At 46.2% G+C, this 17,806-nt stretch overlaps 1 long non-coding RNA gene across 4 annotated transcripts in view; it reads right to left on the bottom strand.

Moving 5' to 3' along the window:
- LOC121095091 overlaps positions 1–17,806 on the bottom strand; it is a 189,480-nt gene that overhangs the window by 41,695 nt on the left and 129,979 nt on the right. The gene's annotated exons all lie outside the window — the stretch shown is intronic.

Genomic DNA, 17,806 nt, shown 5'->3' with positions numbered 1-17,806 from the left:
GTCTGATTGAATCTAGAAAATTACCAGGGCAATGAAGATTGGTGTGCACAGAGACACCAGCACCAGATGCTCTGGTGCTCAGAGAGGCTCTGGATGTGTGCCTCTATTCCTAATTCTGGAGTGCTGTCCACATCTCCTGAATCCAATCCTTTTTTTTTACTCAACTGAATTAGTCTTTCAAGGTTTCATCCATCATCTGTTGCACAGGAGCAGGACAATCACTCAGAGAAGTCCCTTTCCAGGCTGTGCAGTGCCTGGCTCTGAGATTGCCCTCTGGGTTTAGGACAAATAATCCAATACCAAGAAATTTTGTTGAAAACATCTTGGTTTTCTTCTGCTGTCATCCAGGCCTGTTAAATAAGTATATTGTACTGGGGCAAAAAGAAATGCATCAATACAGTGGAGTCCGTGTGTAATTAAAGTAAGGCAGTTGTACAGCGATGAGCTCAGTCGGTATTAAGGAGTTTCCACTTGTGCATTACTTTGGCGTATACCCTTTTCCCCACTGGATCGGACAAAATCGCAGCTTCAGCCAAGTGTCTGCTTCCAAACCCAGAACAAAGTGGGGCCTCCAATGCCCCAGAGAGGAAAAAAATTTACACGTTAAATGAATCTCAGAAATAAAAACAAATGCCAGAGTTACTCCAACAGGGCTGTATCATGTACCAGCGACGTTCCTGGGCAAGGAGGGGGCAGCCCTGGAGCAAGTACTATTCATTATTATTGATGAATATTCTCAGGAGAAACAGAGGATGTTGCTTAATGGCTTGATCTAATATGCCATCAGAGGAGAGGGAAAAAATAGAGTGAAAGATATCCTCAAACGCAAAAGCTAAGGAATCTTCTGAGCGGTGGCTGGTCCTTTAATTACCCATGCTGCGAGGGAGGAACACACAGCGAAGAAGATGGCTTCAGTGAAAGTCCTTTGAGATGAAGTCCTTTTACTAAGGCACTCTACTTGTTAAAGCTGTAATAATGTCACCTGGAGGTTAGCTTTTTTATTAGGACTTTGAGTCACAGGAACATTTAACATACACTTGTGCATCTAATTTTCTGTGCAATTGGCGTAACTACCTGTCCCAGCTGGGGAGGTGCAGGTAGAAGCTGATATATTTGTGCAAGGAATTATTAAGTTTGTAGAGACAACTGGGAAAAAAAGATGGCAAAAAGAAAAGGTCTGCAGATGATCTGGCTCTGGCATGGAGTGGATATTGTGCAGCCAGAAGCAAGGATGATCTGAGAAGCTTTGGGGAAAGCAACACCTACGACCAACAGACCCACAGACATGGATGTGCTGCTCCTTTGCCAAGTTAGAGATTTTTTTTTTCTCTATGCCATATTACTGGGAGAGCAAAGCCAGATGACACGGCACCTTAGTGGCTGGTCAGGCTGGTTCAGAAGTTCCCAGTGGCACCTGCTCATCTGCCATTCACTCTCCAAAATCATTCAAACAGCGCATCCAGCCACAAGAGAAACCCTGAGTTATCTACAGCCCTGGAGACGTCTCTGTAGGCTGCTTCCCCAACGCACCTCTGAGGGCTCTGCAGACTTGCAGGCTCTGGGGACCAGGAATTCCCCTGTCACAGCCTCCCACATCCCTTTGCTCTGAGGACCCAGAACATGCCCTGGGTCCTGCTGGGGAACCATGGGCTCCCCAAGGACATTGCAGTAGGCGCCAGGGATGCTCTGCCACCTGTATGCAGGGCTCCCAAGCCCTGCATACCCATGAAACCCCTCCCCAGCTGCTTGCAACAGTGGAGGACCACACCAGCCAGCTGGCAGGCGAGGAGAGCAGCAAGCAAAGCAAGCAGAGGAACCATTAGGAAAATATCTCTGGCACGAAGCCTGGCAAGCACGTGGTGCCAGCGCACAGGGAGGCTGCAGGGAGGAGGGGCAGCGGGATGCTGCCAGGACCGGCCCCAAGGTCCAGGTGACAGCAGGGTCCCCAGCCTTGTCCTTGATTTGGCTACAAGCTCCATTCGTTCCCATGGAGGCTGATGTCCGGGCTATGGCAGTGCAGCTCCTTGGGCTTTAGGGAGGTTTCTGCAGCGAGGAACGGGCGTAAGAAGAGAAGCAAGCTCAGGGTTTCGAGGTAGGTGCAGGAGCGGAGCTTGCAGGACACCAGCCAAGGGCAAGGGACAGGCAAGGAGCCATCTCCCTGCATTGAGAAACGTAGGGAAACACCAGTGAGCGATACCAGGTGCTAAAAGTTAACGGTCTACAGGGTGACAGCACCCAAATGACCCAGGCTGGACCACCTCCTGCCTGCTGCTGTATGGATTCCCTCTGCTCGCACCATGCCGTGCAACCCCTTGCTCTGTCAGCAGCAGGGAAAAATCGGTGCCTGGTTCTCTCCTCGCTCACAGCTCATCTCCCCCCACTGGTTTTGTTAAATGCAGCACATTTCCAAAGAAGCAGATTTTAATTTCAATAAACTCTGTAAGAAATAGATCAGCGCTAAGGAGGGGGGCAGCCACAGGAAGTGAGTTTAACTGCTCGGCTCCAGAATATTAATAGGATAGAATGTTATTAGAATAATTTTTCACCGTTTATTAGAATAATTTTTCATCATGAATAATAAATTAATAGAATAATTTAGTACCACTAGCCCTCTGTTTGAAAGGGTATTTTATTTAAAAGTAGCTTGAAAAGTGGCGTTTGGAGAGGTGGGATGGGGAGTGGACCCAGGGTGAAGGAGGCACGGCCGGCTGCACCGCGCAGGGACTCGCCGCTTGCCTTTATTCCCTCGATCCGGGCAATCTCCTCATGCCCTGGCTGGGGAAACCCAACCAGGTGAGTCCATCGCTGCTGCTGGCTCTGCCAGGGTCCCACTCAGGGCAGAAGACAGCTGGACCAAAGGGTTCAACCCCTGGAACCCTGCAGCTCAGGCTTCCTCCTGCCCAGCTGTGCCTCACCATGCCCCTCCACAGCTCCACAGCCCAGTGGAAAGTCCATCTTTCCTTCCAGCAGCCTGGGAAATGGCCACATCCACTCCTGGGTACCTTTACGTGGCTTTAACCCCTTGCTTCCCTACCTCACAGCGGGACGTCGATGCCCATTGCAGTAGTTTTGTGCAAGCCCAGAGGTCTCACTCTCTCTCTCTTTTTTTTTTATTTGCATCTGTGTGGAAGATAATCGTTCCTCAGAAGGCTATTCACACCACAAAAGCACAATGACATTATTCTCTCCCTATCTCTCTCTCTTTCTACTGTTTTACTCTACAACTGACAATTAATGTTAGAAAGAACATGAAATGGAGGAGAAATTACAGCAATTTATCAACTGAAATTATAGGTGTAGACACATGTCAGCAGTGGAAACAGTTTCTATCAAAATTAAAGTATTTAGAGATTTTCCTCAAATTTCAAATTATGCAAATCCCATTTTTGTGATACGCTGGTACTGTAGCTTTAATTGCAGGATTACCAGCAAGCTGCAAACTGCACTTGTAACCAGGATTCAGCTCTTCGGGGAGCGGCTCCCTTCTCTAGCACATCTTATTAATTCCACAAAGTTCCCATCTCTTTAACAAATTAAATATGTTTTGCAGAACAGGCAGCGGTTTTCTTGGTTTCAATCTGTCACGAAGGACCCTGCTGTTTGCAGAGGTTACTCGACAGCTGGATGAACAGACAGGTTTGAGTCCAAACACGGATTCAAATGCATATTTATACATAAAACATATTTATACAACAACATCGCAGGAACAGCTTGTGCTGCTGAAGTTTCTGCAAGTCCCTTTACGGCAAGGACACCGTAACCAAAGACAGAGAAGGAATCTGGATTGCAACTTCTTCCTCCAGGTCTTTCTGGATCAGTTCAAGCTGCCCTGTGATCCCAGGAGATCATGGGCGCTTCCACGAGGATGGAGTTGCTTTTCCCCTAGAAATAACCCGTGTGGCTGGAAAGCCCCGTGCCAGCAAGCCCAAGGCAGTGTGCTCCTGAAAAGCTGTTTGATCACTGCCAGCCTAATTAGAAGGCACAATATTCAGGATGTTATTTCTCTCCCTTCCCCCATTTTGTGCTCCTCTGATGTTGCAAAAAGAGCCAAGGATGAGGCATAGGGAGCAGGCAGCGACTAGGAAAGGCATTTGCATGGTAGAGTGCCAGGAGACTGCCGGGCCGAGGCGGGGAGGTTTGATGTGCTGCACGGGAGCCCGCGCCGTCCCTCTGCTGCACAGCACGCTGGCATGCTGCGGTTCCACTCCCACCCTCCGCAGAGCCGGGACAAAGCAGAGCAGAAGGGAGGAGAGGAGAACATGGTTCATCTCCAGAGGAGAAGCAAAGAAAACTCTCTGGGTAGCTCTTCTGTATTGCCAGGCGTTGCTGGGGAAGCAAAGAAAACATTTTCCCAACTTGCCCCAAGGAAGAAGATGAGGGCTGTACCCTGCTGGATTTGCCAAGTCATGGCACTGACACCCGCGATACCTGTACATCACAACACTGCACCTCAGCGGTCCCTCATCACATATCTGCGTGCTACGCTCTAGCACCAAGCTGTGTTTTTTAGGTGATTTGCAATGATGCTGTTCAAGGCAAAACCATCTCCAACACTGTTCAATGTATCAATGTTGAGAGTCGCCATCCTACAGGCACTGAGGCTGAAAATCCGTTTGCAGACTCAACTGGAGAGTTATAAGGCCTGGCTGTAGGAGATCACATGAAATTAGTAGAAATTGTGGCAGGACTATGAGCTCCATGTGGAGAGGCATGGAGTTTGCTCTCAGAAGCAAGCAACACCAATCTGGGCTGGATTTTTCACGGACCTGGCTTGTTCATCCCCTGACTGGCTGGGTGACACATGGTCACCCCGAAAAACATTGGGGATAAGCTGACATTTAACTCCCCTTTCTTGAGTATTCTGCCAACGACGAACCAAATCATACCAAAGCGAAGTAAAAGATCACAGAAGCATCCAAGGTGCACTAAGTATTTTGTTTGAACCCCTGTTCTGATAACACCCCCTGGCGCTGCGGCAGCGTGTGGGTGCTGCACCCAGCCGTGGCTGTGCCATCGCACCCACCCTGTCCCGGCAGCACCCAGGTCTGCTGTCAGGTGTGCATTTTGCACGGCCGGTCGCACACCTACTCCTTTTGAAAACTCCTCCTTCCCTGGCTCATCTACCGCATCACGACTTGCACGGGGACTGTGGCACGGTACCATCCAAGCCACGGCCACTGGGTCTCCTTAACCAATAAGTTTCTTTTCGTAATTTTTCATGTGGCCGGCCCAAGATAAAACCAGATGCCCGGGGTCTATTTGCATATGCCAGGCGATGCAAGGCTGCTGACAGTCACTGTATCCAACTTCAATAACCATGATATGCTCCATCTGCTGACGCCCCAGCATAACAACAGTGGGGAGCTGTACTGCCAGAGGCGCTATCCTTGAACAGCTGAATGGCTGAACAGCTGGGAAATCGTCGCGGGGCACTTCTCGTAGAAGAGCAGGGTTGTTGGCCATGCTTCTCGTTGCACACACGTCATGGAGTGGGGGCAGAGGAGCCACGCGGGCAGCAACACATTATGGGGGCAGCCTCAGCAAGAGCGTTTGTGCCCTCAGCACCCCAAGCAGCCGTGAGCCGAAGAGAAGCTGGTGAACTGGTTCGTGTAGCAGGAACAGTGTGACTGGCAAAATAAACTACCTGCAGGCCACCCTGCCTTTGAATGGAGCAGAATTGAACCTTCCCGGGGATCCAGTGCTGGCGCTCCCTGTGTATCGATAATCCTCACTGCTGCATGTAAAAAGGGGGATGCTGTCTGAGCTGAGCACCCAGGGCTGGGGAGAGAGGCCAGGGTGCTGACCACCACCCAGCTGGGCTCCTTCCACAGGTAGCTCCCAGCAGGTTGCAGGATGAGGCTGCTTGGATGCGTATTTTGCTGTGCAGGGAGGAAGGGGGATTGCTGCCCGACTGCACAAGGATGGGAGGGGGGCTGCAGGACAGCAGGGCGGCAGCGGGGCGATGGGGGATGCTGGGCAGGGAGCTGGGGCTGGGCTGCGGCTGGTGTCGCCCTTCTGGTTTTTGAAAGAGGGAAAGGGAAAATGGACCTGGGAATGTCGAGTTGTGCACGGTCAGGAAAAAAGACTGAAGTTTTCCTGTGGCTTGGGGTGGGAGCTTGAGGGAAGGCTACAGACAGGTTTCAGCTGAAATTGGGAAAAGGAAAAAAGGGGAAGGGGAAAGGGAAAAAAGGGGAAGGGAAGGGAAGGGAAGGGAAGGGAAGGGAAGGGAAGGGAAGGGAAGGGAAGGGAAGGGAAAAAGGGGAAGGGGAAAGGGAAAAAAGGGGAAGGAGAAGGGAAGGGAAAATAAAGGAAAGAAACAGAAAGGAAAAGAAAGGAAAAAGAAAGGAAAAGAAAGGAAAAAGAAAGGAAAAGAAAGGAAAAAGAAAGGAAAAGAAAGGAAAAAGAAAGAAAAGAACAATCATTGGGAGAAAGGGGAAAACCAGAATTGATTCAAGCTTTTTTTTTTTTTTTTTCCAAAATAATTCAGTGATTCTCATTCAGCTGGTGCTTTTCTTAAAGACCAAAGAGCCTATATGATAAGCATATTTTACAAATTAGGTAGCGATTTATCCCGCTTTTGTTTTAATGATTGAAATGAATGATGTCGTGCCGCTTGCTGCTGCTGCTGCATTCAGCGCCTGCTGTTCTTGGGAGCTGAAGACACCGAGAAATTTGCATACTTAATGCCGGGAACTGGCACAGACTAAATAGCTTCTTTTCTTTCCTCTGTGTTTGTAGATTTACTGTAGTGCTGGGTTTAATCAAAGGCTTTTTAAAGCCGTCCGTGTGCCGTTTCACAATGCTGAACTTGCATGTGACAAAGGCAGCTATTTATTACTTATCAGCTTTATGGCAAGTACCACAGGCTACTCTAATTAAAGGTATAGGGGCTGCATGCCCCTGCAGAAAAAGGCACTGGCCGGTTAACATTTCTAATCCCTAATCAGGCATGGCGTGGATTAATTTTTTTATTCATTTTGTTCTGGTTAAATATTCAGCAGTAAGGTTAGGGCTAGTCAGGGAGCTAAGCCAAGAAGGACCCTTTGGATGGGATGTGAACTTCCAAGTGTAGGACGTGAGCTCTCCATGTGGATCCCGTAGGCTTCATTCATTGAGGTGCTCTACACTTTCACCTTCATTCAAGCAGAACTGGCTGGGACATTGTCTTCTTCAGGAAATGGCACCACAACAGAATGGATCATTACACCAAAAATGTTCCATGGAGACAAATCCGTATCAGCCAGCTTCCCTGTTTATTTCTTACGTGCACATGAGAGACAGTAGAAAAGAAAGAGCTGTCATACTCTATCACTGGGTTTGGGGTTGAGTGGATCATGAAGCAGAAGATGGAGAGTGAAAAGCTCTTTTTGAGAAGGAGCTTCAGCCTTGCATCTTTAATGTCTAAGATCAGCACCCCAGAGATCATATTATGGCCCAGAAGACTCTTCTGTTTATTAAGATAATCCAACGGTCCCAAATCTAAGAAACCTTCTTATGATAGTTAGGTTTTGATTTAAAACCTAGTATTTTGATGCAATCCTATCTTTGAAAACTGGCCTTAATTTTTTTTTTTTGTTTGTTCCACCACAGACCAAAATAAATGCTGAACTTTGGAGGATGCTCACAGAATGGAAATATCACATTGTGGACAGCTCTGCATTCAAATCAGTGCCCGCGAAACCCCGCGAGAACAGCTACAATGACTGTAGTGAAAGCAGGATTGCCCCTTATTTACTATCAGCAAATTTAGGGCTCCCTTTGAAGTCAGTAATAAATTTCCACTGGCAAATTATTATCATTTTGAACAGCAAGAAAACACATTTTCCTCTCTAAATATTTTCTGATTTTAAGAGACAAAACACAGTGCAGGGGAGAGCAAACAGAAGTAATTTCTCATCAGGCTTGGTCCTTAAAGAGGCAAACTTCTTGAAAAAAAAATTTAAAAAAATAAAGTGCCCCCTCCCCCCAACATCTGCTGGGAGCACTCGGAGATAACTGGCAGCTTGAACAATAACTCTGAGGACTGGAGTCCTTGAACAATGGGAGTGGGACGAGAGCAGCCCTCGCTGTGGCATCGTTTCCAGGCCTTCCGCACATGCAATTGGTTAACGGGAATAAAGATCAAGTTGGACCAATAACACTATAATTTGGAAACAAATATATTGATTACAAGAGAGCCCCACTGGAATGAATGGCACTACTTGCGAAGCGCAGTTATTATTCTGAGCGCATAGGGATTACAGAATATGGTTTTCTGTGGTCCTGAATTGATCAGCATGATATTATCATCTTGCAAATGCAATATTATCGTACGGCAGCAATGCGTAGCTGTGTGCTGAGGGCACTCAGACCTGGGATGATGCAGGGGTGCCCAGCCTGAAGGACTGCTCCCACACAGCGGTTCCTCTTCCCTCCTTTGCCATGGATGCTCATTCCTACAGATCCCTTCAAAAATCTTCCTCACTAGGCCCTGCAGGTCACATGCTGCTGAACTTCACTAATAGAGAGTTTATCTTTCTTCTAAAGTGACTGTTTGATAAAAGAAATAAAAACTGGCTATGAAATATTTAGCAGAAATAATAGTATTCAAATAACGGGATTTGCCAAAACCTCTGCATCTATTAATAATGTTTTAGAGCACAATAATGGGATTAATTTTAAATTCCTGGCTTATTTTTCACCATTGGTGGTGGGTTTTAGTTAAGTTCAGCATTTTATTCAGCTCTGGAAGTGACACCAAATCACTCTGTTTTTATTCCTGACATTTTTTTAAAATTTAAATTTAAATTTAAATTTAAATTAAAAGATGAGATGCACATCTAAGGCTTTAAATTCCCTATTCATATTTCTTAAAGCAGCAGAATCCCAGCAGCATCAAAATGATCATCCTGAAAGGAGATCAACCACAGAGAGCCCATTAAACATACAAACAGGTCCTTGGGTTTATGTTACTTTAGAACTAGCAGCAACAGGTCCCAAGATACTGGGGTCCTGACGGTCTCTGTCTGCACAACTGATGAAGATCGGCCACCTTCCCTTCTTGTCCTACCACTGCTCTGTATCTACTGTTCCTAGCCCAGAATAATGTTTATTTCCACCTCATCTCCTTCTAACATGAGCATCACTGCTGCCTTTACACTGGTGCTTCTTTTTCTCAAAGCATCTCTTTGCCTTCCTGCATGTCAAGTACTGCAGCTACTCCATTGTACGTAGTTTAATGTTTTCTTTTCTTTTTTTTTTAATTTTTTTTTTTTTAATTTTTAAAATTTTATTTAAGGTTAGGCTGAGCCTTTCAAACAGACCATGAGTTTAGGGGCCATCTTTAGCTACTTGCAGAGAACAGGTTTTCCAAAGGTGGGTGTTCAAGATTTTCTGAATATTGTTTCTTTTTAATGAATCTAACCTCAGGCTGCCAAGACAAAAGGCACCCAGACTGCTAATAATTTCTTAAAACTTTATTCCTGTAGCAAAGTTAAATTGCAAAGTTGCATTTTCTTTTCTAAATAATTTTCCCTGCATTTTAATGCCTTTCAGTTTGACAGCCTTAAAGAAGACAGATCAGGCTGAACCACAGATTTTACCAACTCTAAACTAAGCCTGTTTTAAATAACTGCAATGTTAATTTTAAACTAGGAATTATAATGCAAAGTCTGTTTTTCCCCCACCATGTAGGTAACAGCCCTGTGCAGACCCCTTTGGGAAAACATATGCAACAGCATAATGCTGCTCAAACTAACAAAAAAATTTCAAAAATTAGCAGGACCACAAATTTGCAAAGAGGGTTTTGCATTCAGTCCACTACGCTCGAAACCACCGATAGAGACTCTAATGGCCTTCTTGGGCCTCATCAGGCTCGTGCAGCTGTTACTTCAGCTAGTGCTAGTCCTCGCCTAAAGGGAAAAGACACACTTATTTTTGGTTTGTGGTGGCTGCTGCAGCTTCATCAGCCTGATTTATATGCTGATTTGCATATGTTCACCCACAAACGTTGTGAATTGCGCTTTTCCACGAAACCATACCATTAACGCTGGCTGCCAAAGCAGCGATCGGCGATGCTGCTCCACATGTTTGTCTTGCACATATCTTGGATGGAAGGTGTGTTATCAGGCCAGCCTTAAAGCTTCGGGTGCTCCCAGCGACACTTGCAGATAATACTCCATATGCAGGAAAAGATGGATGATATCGTAGCTGGGATTTTTATTTTTTTTTTTTTCTAGCAAAATGAGCACTGTAACATTTCATGTATCTTGCCAGGAAGGATCCCACTAGCACATCACTTGCAGGCCAAAACTGGTGATATCTATGTACCATAGTAACTGGCTCTATAGCACTCCTTTTATGATAACTATAATACCGATTCATAAAAAACCAACCGGCAAATATTCTGTGAGCACAAAATTGTGTTATTTATAGACCAATTCCTCAACATCTGACATTTCTGCAAGAAACCTAGATATTATCTTTGCTCTAGTCACCACGCAAACCTCCCAACATATCTGCAGTCCCACGATATTTTAAAGACAAAAGAGAAAATTAAACGCCCTGGGAAATCACAAAAGTGCCGAGCGATAGCGGAGCGGTCGGGAGGATGTTTCTTATACCTGGCAAAGCACATGCCCTCAGAGCTCAGCTTGAGCTGGACCATCCCCAGCCGGGCTGCGCAGCCACTTCTGCCTGCGAGAAGCGGCGCTCGTTTTCCTCTAGGTGCGGCAGTCAGGATAGGCGCTTAGCTCTATAATCGATTTTATTCCATTTTATTACTCTTGGCTCTTCCAGAGTATTACAAACTCTCAGGAGACCTTTTAAGACATCTGCTGATGCTTCACTTACTTATAAATCAAATTTCCCCTTCCTGGATACTTCACTGGGTCCCATCCCCCTCCTGAGCTCCCTCCAGGAGCAACCCCTGCCAAGCCACCAGGGAGCTACACACCGAGGCCACCTCCACCTTCGCGATACCACCCGAAAAAGTTGTAACGGGGAATTTCTCCAGCATGGGCTCAGGTTTTTACTGGTCAAACTTGCTTTGTTATGGCTTAACAAGGCACTTTGTCCCCCTCTCTGCAGCAATAGCGACAGGTAAAACTAGCGCTGTGCTGCTGCATCTGGGTCTGCAAAAGATTTTTTGGAGGTGTGCTGTGTCGGATGGAGGTAGCACCTCTTCACCCTCCTGACTGACAAGGCTGGGTCAGATGGTGCCTGGGAGCGCAGGCACATTTGAGACAGGGGAAGGTTACTGGGAAAGAAGATATTTTCTACCAACATTTTTCTTGAATTGAAATTAAAAGCTGAAAAGATTTATTACATTGGCATGTTCATGCTGCTATATTTAAGGTGGTGTCAGTGTTCTCAGCATAATCCTTCTTATGCACCAAGGATTAAAACTCAGCCATAATAAAGTACTCTGAGCTGAAACTTGTCCTCAAATGTTTCCTACTTGAAGCACCAATTTTATTTTATTAAATGAAAAATAAAATTAATTCAAGAGTTTTGTGAGTTTGGAGATGAGAACAAGGAGGAATTCTGCCCATAGGTTTTTCCCTTCTGATTGCTAGCAAAGTCAAGAGACCCACGTGGAGACGATGCTGCCAAGGTAGAAACATGTTCGTGTTTTTCTCACCTTGAGCATGGAATATCGGACTACAGACTGAAAAAACACCTTCACCTATGAACTAGTGATCAAGGTGTAAACGAATACAGACTCCCGTTCCCACCCTCTCTGCTGTGCTCCCAGGACATCTGTGTACAGGCGAAGGGAGCCAGAAACAGCTGAACTTTAAAAAGCTTTCACTTCCTCCCTGGAGCGTGTGTTTACTCTTGAACATGCTACAAATAATTAATAGGTTATATCTGTTGAAATAATAAATAACGTGTCAACAAAGCTGCTTTGTCTGTGCGGTAGGAACAAATCTCTGCAAGGGAATTTGCATATCCTTTTCCAGTATATTGTAATTACCAAAAATACCTAGTTTCCTGAGTTCTCCTTGATTGATGGACAGCATTTTTACTCTGTAGGTTCAGCTCTAAAACATGCACCTGAATCATAGTCCTGATCACCCTAAAGAGGCTTTGCGTGATTGTTCTCACCCTTCGGGCAGGGGTAGGACTCCAGGTCAGGATCCAGCTGGCTATGCCGGATCAGTAGAGTGTATATGGGACAGGGAGTGCTCAACAAGCATGTGGGAGAGGGAGAAAATCAGATTGACTGTGGGATGCCCCCACCCCCAGACAGCAAGAAATGGTCAGGTTTCCATTTCAGAGAGGATAAACACGAGTGTGGGTGGTGTCAGGAAGGTCTCAGCAATAAAGACCTTAAAGACAGGGAACTTGGACTCATTGGAGACGTGAAAAGACGCAACAAAAGGCGCACATCTCATTATCAGGCTCTTAAACATGTATGTGCACACATATACATATATATATTAATTCAGGGCTGTTTATCAGTTTTGCAGAGGAGCTACTACACTCATTTCTCCATCTGCCTGTTGCTGATGGCTACTCACAGGTCCTGCAGAAGGATCTCAAGAAGCTGCTCCTGAAAAGGGTAGGAGCCAGGCGTACTTTTCCAGTAAGCATTTCTTCTTGCAATTAATACGTCTGTAGATTAATTAGCGCTGATAACAACTGTTCATGGCAGGCTGTGGGAAGTTGTTGAGCACTTAATGACTGCCATAAAGTCCCTGCCCAGCCTCCACGTGACAAACAGAGCACATACAGCCACGGTGCGGTGCAGAAATGCTGAGGAAGATGGTGGTGGGAAGGGCAGCAAATCCGCCCGAGTTTTTCTATGCTGGCCATGCTCGAACCACAGCCTTCTGGGTCAGCTGGAAATAAAGACTCGTGGCTGGGCCGGCCCTAGGTGCAGGGAGCAAGGCAGCCTTAAAGCAGCCCTTTGGTCTGAGATAAGAATGAACCGAAGCTTTGAAGCTGAGATTTTGGAAGGAGGGAAAAATTTCCAAACCTCGTGGAAGAGCCTAGTGCTGATCATAGCATCGGAAATGGCTGGAGTCGGGGGTGTCCCTTTGATTAGTTTTAATACAAAACTCTCCCAAGGGCGTGCGCCAGCTGGAAGCTCCGATTGAGGAGGAGGAGGGAGGACCACAAAGATGGGTCGTTGGCCCTGAAGCAGTACAATACCACCAGGATACTGTCTTTTCTGATGTTATGACACTGAAATCTGGGATTCAGGGAGACTATGTAGCATAAGCATATTATATGTGCAGTCTTTATGTAATATAGCCTGGAAATGTCAATTTAAATATACCTGAACAATTTCAGTTTGATTCCTTTTGGGGATATACATGTTTATATGATCTTTAAGCTATATGTTCACATGCTGTTTTTTTCCAAAGTGTCCATGTACGCAAAGTACAGAGCTCCTTTAAAGAGCACCTGTTTGATATTTTATTTCCAGAAAACTACTCAGACTCTGCTCCAGAGGCAGTGACTAATTTCCTCTCAGGCTTGTCTGTGACATTCATCAGTTTAATTGAGGAGAATGTTGCAGAGTATCTTCACGTTTTACTGAATCTTCATATATATTTAGTGTTCTAACAAGAAGGGCGACATTATTGCCGCGGAGGAAAGTGCCGAGTCACCAACAGAAGGTTCACCAAACAGCGCTGATCTGCAGCACCCAGCCGGCGGTGATGCAGAGCCGGGTATCTCACGCCCTGGGTGCTTTCTCTGTTACACTGCCTGGATGCGGCTGGGGGAGCTCAGAACCCCTGTAAGACCAGATTCCAGGCTATCAACCCCAAAATGAGCAGCTTGCAACTACTAACGACTCCAGAAAAGTTAGCGTGTTGTGTAGGAACTCTGTGAGGGAGGTAGAAGCGGGTGTATTATCTGGGTCTTTAGAGACAACTGTCTTAAATCCAGGACTAGCTTTTCTAGTTTGGTTTTATTGGGAATTTATGATATGGCCTGAAGTTTCATGATGGTGAATTTAGGGAAAAAATCAAATAATACAGATTAGAGATTTCTGAGGAGGAAAAAAAAAACAAACCACACCACCAAACCCAAGCATTTTTTCCCATGTTAAAAAATTAATGGCAATCTGCTCTGTTAAATTTTTGACTATTACAGGGGGGATGTAGAAAGATTTTATGCAGGGAATATGCCTTTTGTCCTTTGAAGTTCCCTTGAAAATCTGTTCAGATTTGGCCGTGCTAAATGCATTTGTGAAATTACTATTTGCACATGCTCAGTAGAGACTTTTTTTGATTTTTAGCAGCTAAAATCTCTAGTGAATCACCTGAGTGGCTTGGAGCTGTGCCTTAACCACAGGCGGATCGTACGCCATTCCAGGATGGTAGTGTGAAATGCGGGATTGGGTGGGCTTTTTCAAGAAAAGGAAGATTTCAACCCTATGGATGAACATGCAAATGGCACAAAATAGATGTCATTAACTTTCAAAACCCACAGATATTATCAGTAGATACCGAACCAGAGTCTTTACAACTGTCTTCGCAAGTTGAGCAAAACTAAGAGGAGGTGGAGCGACCAGACTGCTTGCAATAAAATTTCAGAGATGCTGCTCTCTGAACATGCCCCGTGCTTGGACGAGGTTTGCCATACGTGCTGTCCAGGCAGTCACTGCTCTGCTTTTCCACCTGCAAAGCAGGAACCATCCCAGATATTGTGGCGGCACAACTTTGCCTCCCACCCTCCGCACTCCTTGCCTTTTGGAAAGGCAGGAGTGCCTGCCCTTCAGCTGCCTTTCCAAATCAAATGTAAGAGTCTGGAGTGAGAAGAAGACATCCTTGCTCAGGGATTGAGCAAATAGGACCTCTCCTTTGTGTGCCACAGCCCTAAATGTGTCAACAGATGGTCGGGTCAGCAAAGGGGAATTTTACCTGGTTATGGCCACAGGGAGATAAAAGCAGCAACACTGCTAAACAGAATTAGTATTTATTTGTATGGCATTTAATTTTGCTGTATAAAGGTCACTCTTGCCTTTTGTGTTGGGGAAAGAGAGAGCAGCTGTGTTTTTTCTCCTCAGCTCCAAGATATCACCCCCCCTTATTCTATAGGCAGGAATTCTCAACTACTTTTTATGAGCTCACTTCATAAAGAGACATTTCTTGCCGAGAACCTAAAAGGAATTTATCTTTTAAACTCTCATCCACCTTGACAATGAAGACAGAGACTACATTGCACTCAAATGCAGAAGGCAACGAAGCAACAGAATTTCTCCAGGAAAGGTAACCAGAAAAGTTTGCCTGACCCGTTTGTTCCTGGGTGATGGGGATTTACCCATATGCTGTCCAACATTTCACAGACTGCCCTCGCTGTATGATGGATGCACTTTGTACGTCCCACCTGATCCTGTGTCGTCTATGGCTCATGGTGGGCTGCAGCAGATCTACCCTACAATAAGGTTTAAATAACAGGGAGTCCTTTGAGAGTCATAACTATCCTCTTGCATGCTGACGTGCATGCCTGGCCCTGTGCTCCAGTCTCAGCACGCACCGGCACCCGGTGGGCAAGGGGAGAGGTGACGTCTCAGCAAACTGCAAGAGTCTGTTCATCTCAGATGCAGACACAGCCTGCTCTTCAGTCCTGGTGCACGCATCAGGACACAAGGGTCTGAGGGTGGAAGACCCCACATGTCCCAGTTCAGGACGTGGCTGAGCTGCAGGGACCCAGTGCCCAGCACACACTAATGGACCCACAGCAGAGCTCTGCGGTACTCCCGTTCAGGAGGTTTTCTCTAGACTGAGGTGAGAGCCTCCACACAAGGATTTCACCTGCTCTAGCTCTACAACTTTACCCCATGATCTTCTTGGTTATGCTTGATCCAACAAGCCCCAAGTCGGCACCAACCCTGCATATCCTCTGCCTGCCCTCGGCTGTGTGCATGGCTTTGCCTGGTGCTGCTGCCTTCCCCCACGGGCCCGGGAGGCTCGGGCAGTGCTGCAGAAGTAGCAACAGTTCCCTCCAAGAGCCTTTCCTGCATATCTCCTTTGGGCTTTTTATAACCGGGTACTAGATCAGCTATTCGCACCTGAGCTGCCGTGTGGGATAATGCGCACAGGCGAACATTGTTACACGCAAACACAAATACTGGAGATGCTGACAGATGGAGGAATCACACTGTTTTGCGGGGAGGAAGGGCAGAATAGGAGCAGGAATATCAGAATGAGTCTTGCCATTTACATATAACAAGCTACAGCTATATTTGGATACGCTGCTGCATTCACAACCTTCCCAATTGCCAGGCTTTCAAATACACACATTACCACCAGAAGTGCTCTTGCTTAAGTGCTCCCATCTCCAGGATTTCCTTTGAAGTATCTGACTGAAGTAATGTAAAGTGCATTTCAATTGGCAGTGAATGCAGGTTAAATGGTAACAGCACAACAGATCCAGTGTTCCCTGGGCTTTTTCTTTTACCAGTCTCTCTTTTTAAGAGAGTGGGTTACTTACTGTAACACTGCATTCAGGCACCTTCAGTCTATTAAGCCTCTCTCCTGACCCTCTATACAACTGCTTGAGGATGCTGTGAGCTGTATCAGTACTGCTTTAGTACACAAAAAAGTGAGTAAATGCACCGCTGAGTGCCCAGGCTGAGCAGTACACAGTGGGTAAACTCATTTTAGATATCTGTGCACTTGCATTTATCCTTGGCTACACCACCCGGCTGGCTGGAGACTGATCCAATCGCTTTGGATCACTCTGGATCTGTGTGTCACCTCCCATACATGTTGATGGAGCATCAGCTATTTAACCTTTAAACGGAGTATTTTGCTAATCCGTTGGATTGGCTGAAGAACGTATATCACGCTATCAAAATAGCCAAGCCTGCACTGAACAATGAAATATCCCCACCTGCCCACACCAGACACTCTCTCCACCTCAGGCTGCTGAGCCAGCGCCGCAGCACCGCTCTTTGAAAAGCAATCAAAAAATGCAGGGTAGGGGAAGAGCTTAACCCAAGCCACTGGCATTATCCAAGAGGAATCTTACCGTGTCTGGTCTTGAACAGCATCTTGCTCATCAGAAAGAGGAATGACCCACTGCAAAACCTCAGGCTGAAGACTCCTGGTAGTTATTAACCAGGCTAATTTGGTACCAGGGAAAGGACTGAGCTGGGTTATGGATGTGCTAATATGCTACCCAGGCGTGTCAGGGGAGAGGACATGGATTAGCTGAAGAGGGACACAGAGGTCACATCCTCCTTCCACTTCTGTACCACAAAATCAGGCTGAGTGACTTCTAAAGGTAACAAGAGAGGGGATCACATACCAAAACCGCTGTGTAGCACAGCCAGGCTAAAGCTTTCCCACCATCAAACCCCATTTGCGTCTGTGTGTATGTCTACGCAAGAAAGATGGGAATTCAACTGCTGCAGTTACCTTGCGTGTGCTTCATACATACAAGCTCGGGAGGATTTTCTTTATTTATTTTTTTTCTTCTTAAAGCTGTAAGATATTTCTTTCAGATTCATCTTTCTGGAGTGGAAGGGGCGTGGGGAAAAGGAATGCTCTGCCAGGGATTAGCTGAACTGAAAACCTTACATCTGAGTTATCTTCCAGATCTGGGTTTGGTAGCTTCTTATAGCTTCCTCATGGCTTCTCTGAACCTCCACCCGTGATAGATGTTTAACATGCTGTAATGCATATTACTCTGTAATGACTTTGGTGGAGCCATTACAATGAGTTACACCAGTGACAGATTGATACTTAAGTCAGTATATGTTTGCATAATATCTGTCTACGTTCTCACATAGCCCCCCATTACCGGCACACATATAGCATAATGACAGCACGGAGAGCCATATGACTGGTGGGTTCAGCCCTAT

This window comes from Falco naumanni, chromosome 10, assembly GCF_017639655.2.
Source record: "Falco naumanni isolate bFalNau1 chromosome 10, bFalNau1.pat, whole genome shotgun sequence".
Taxonomy (NCBI): Eukaryota; Metazoa; Chordata; class Aves; order Falconiformes; family Falconidae; genus Falco; species Falco naumanni.
This window is presented reverse-complemented; position numbering and strand designations above follow the sequence as displayed.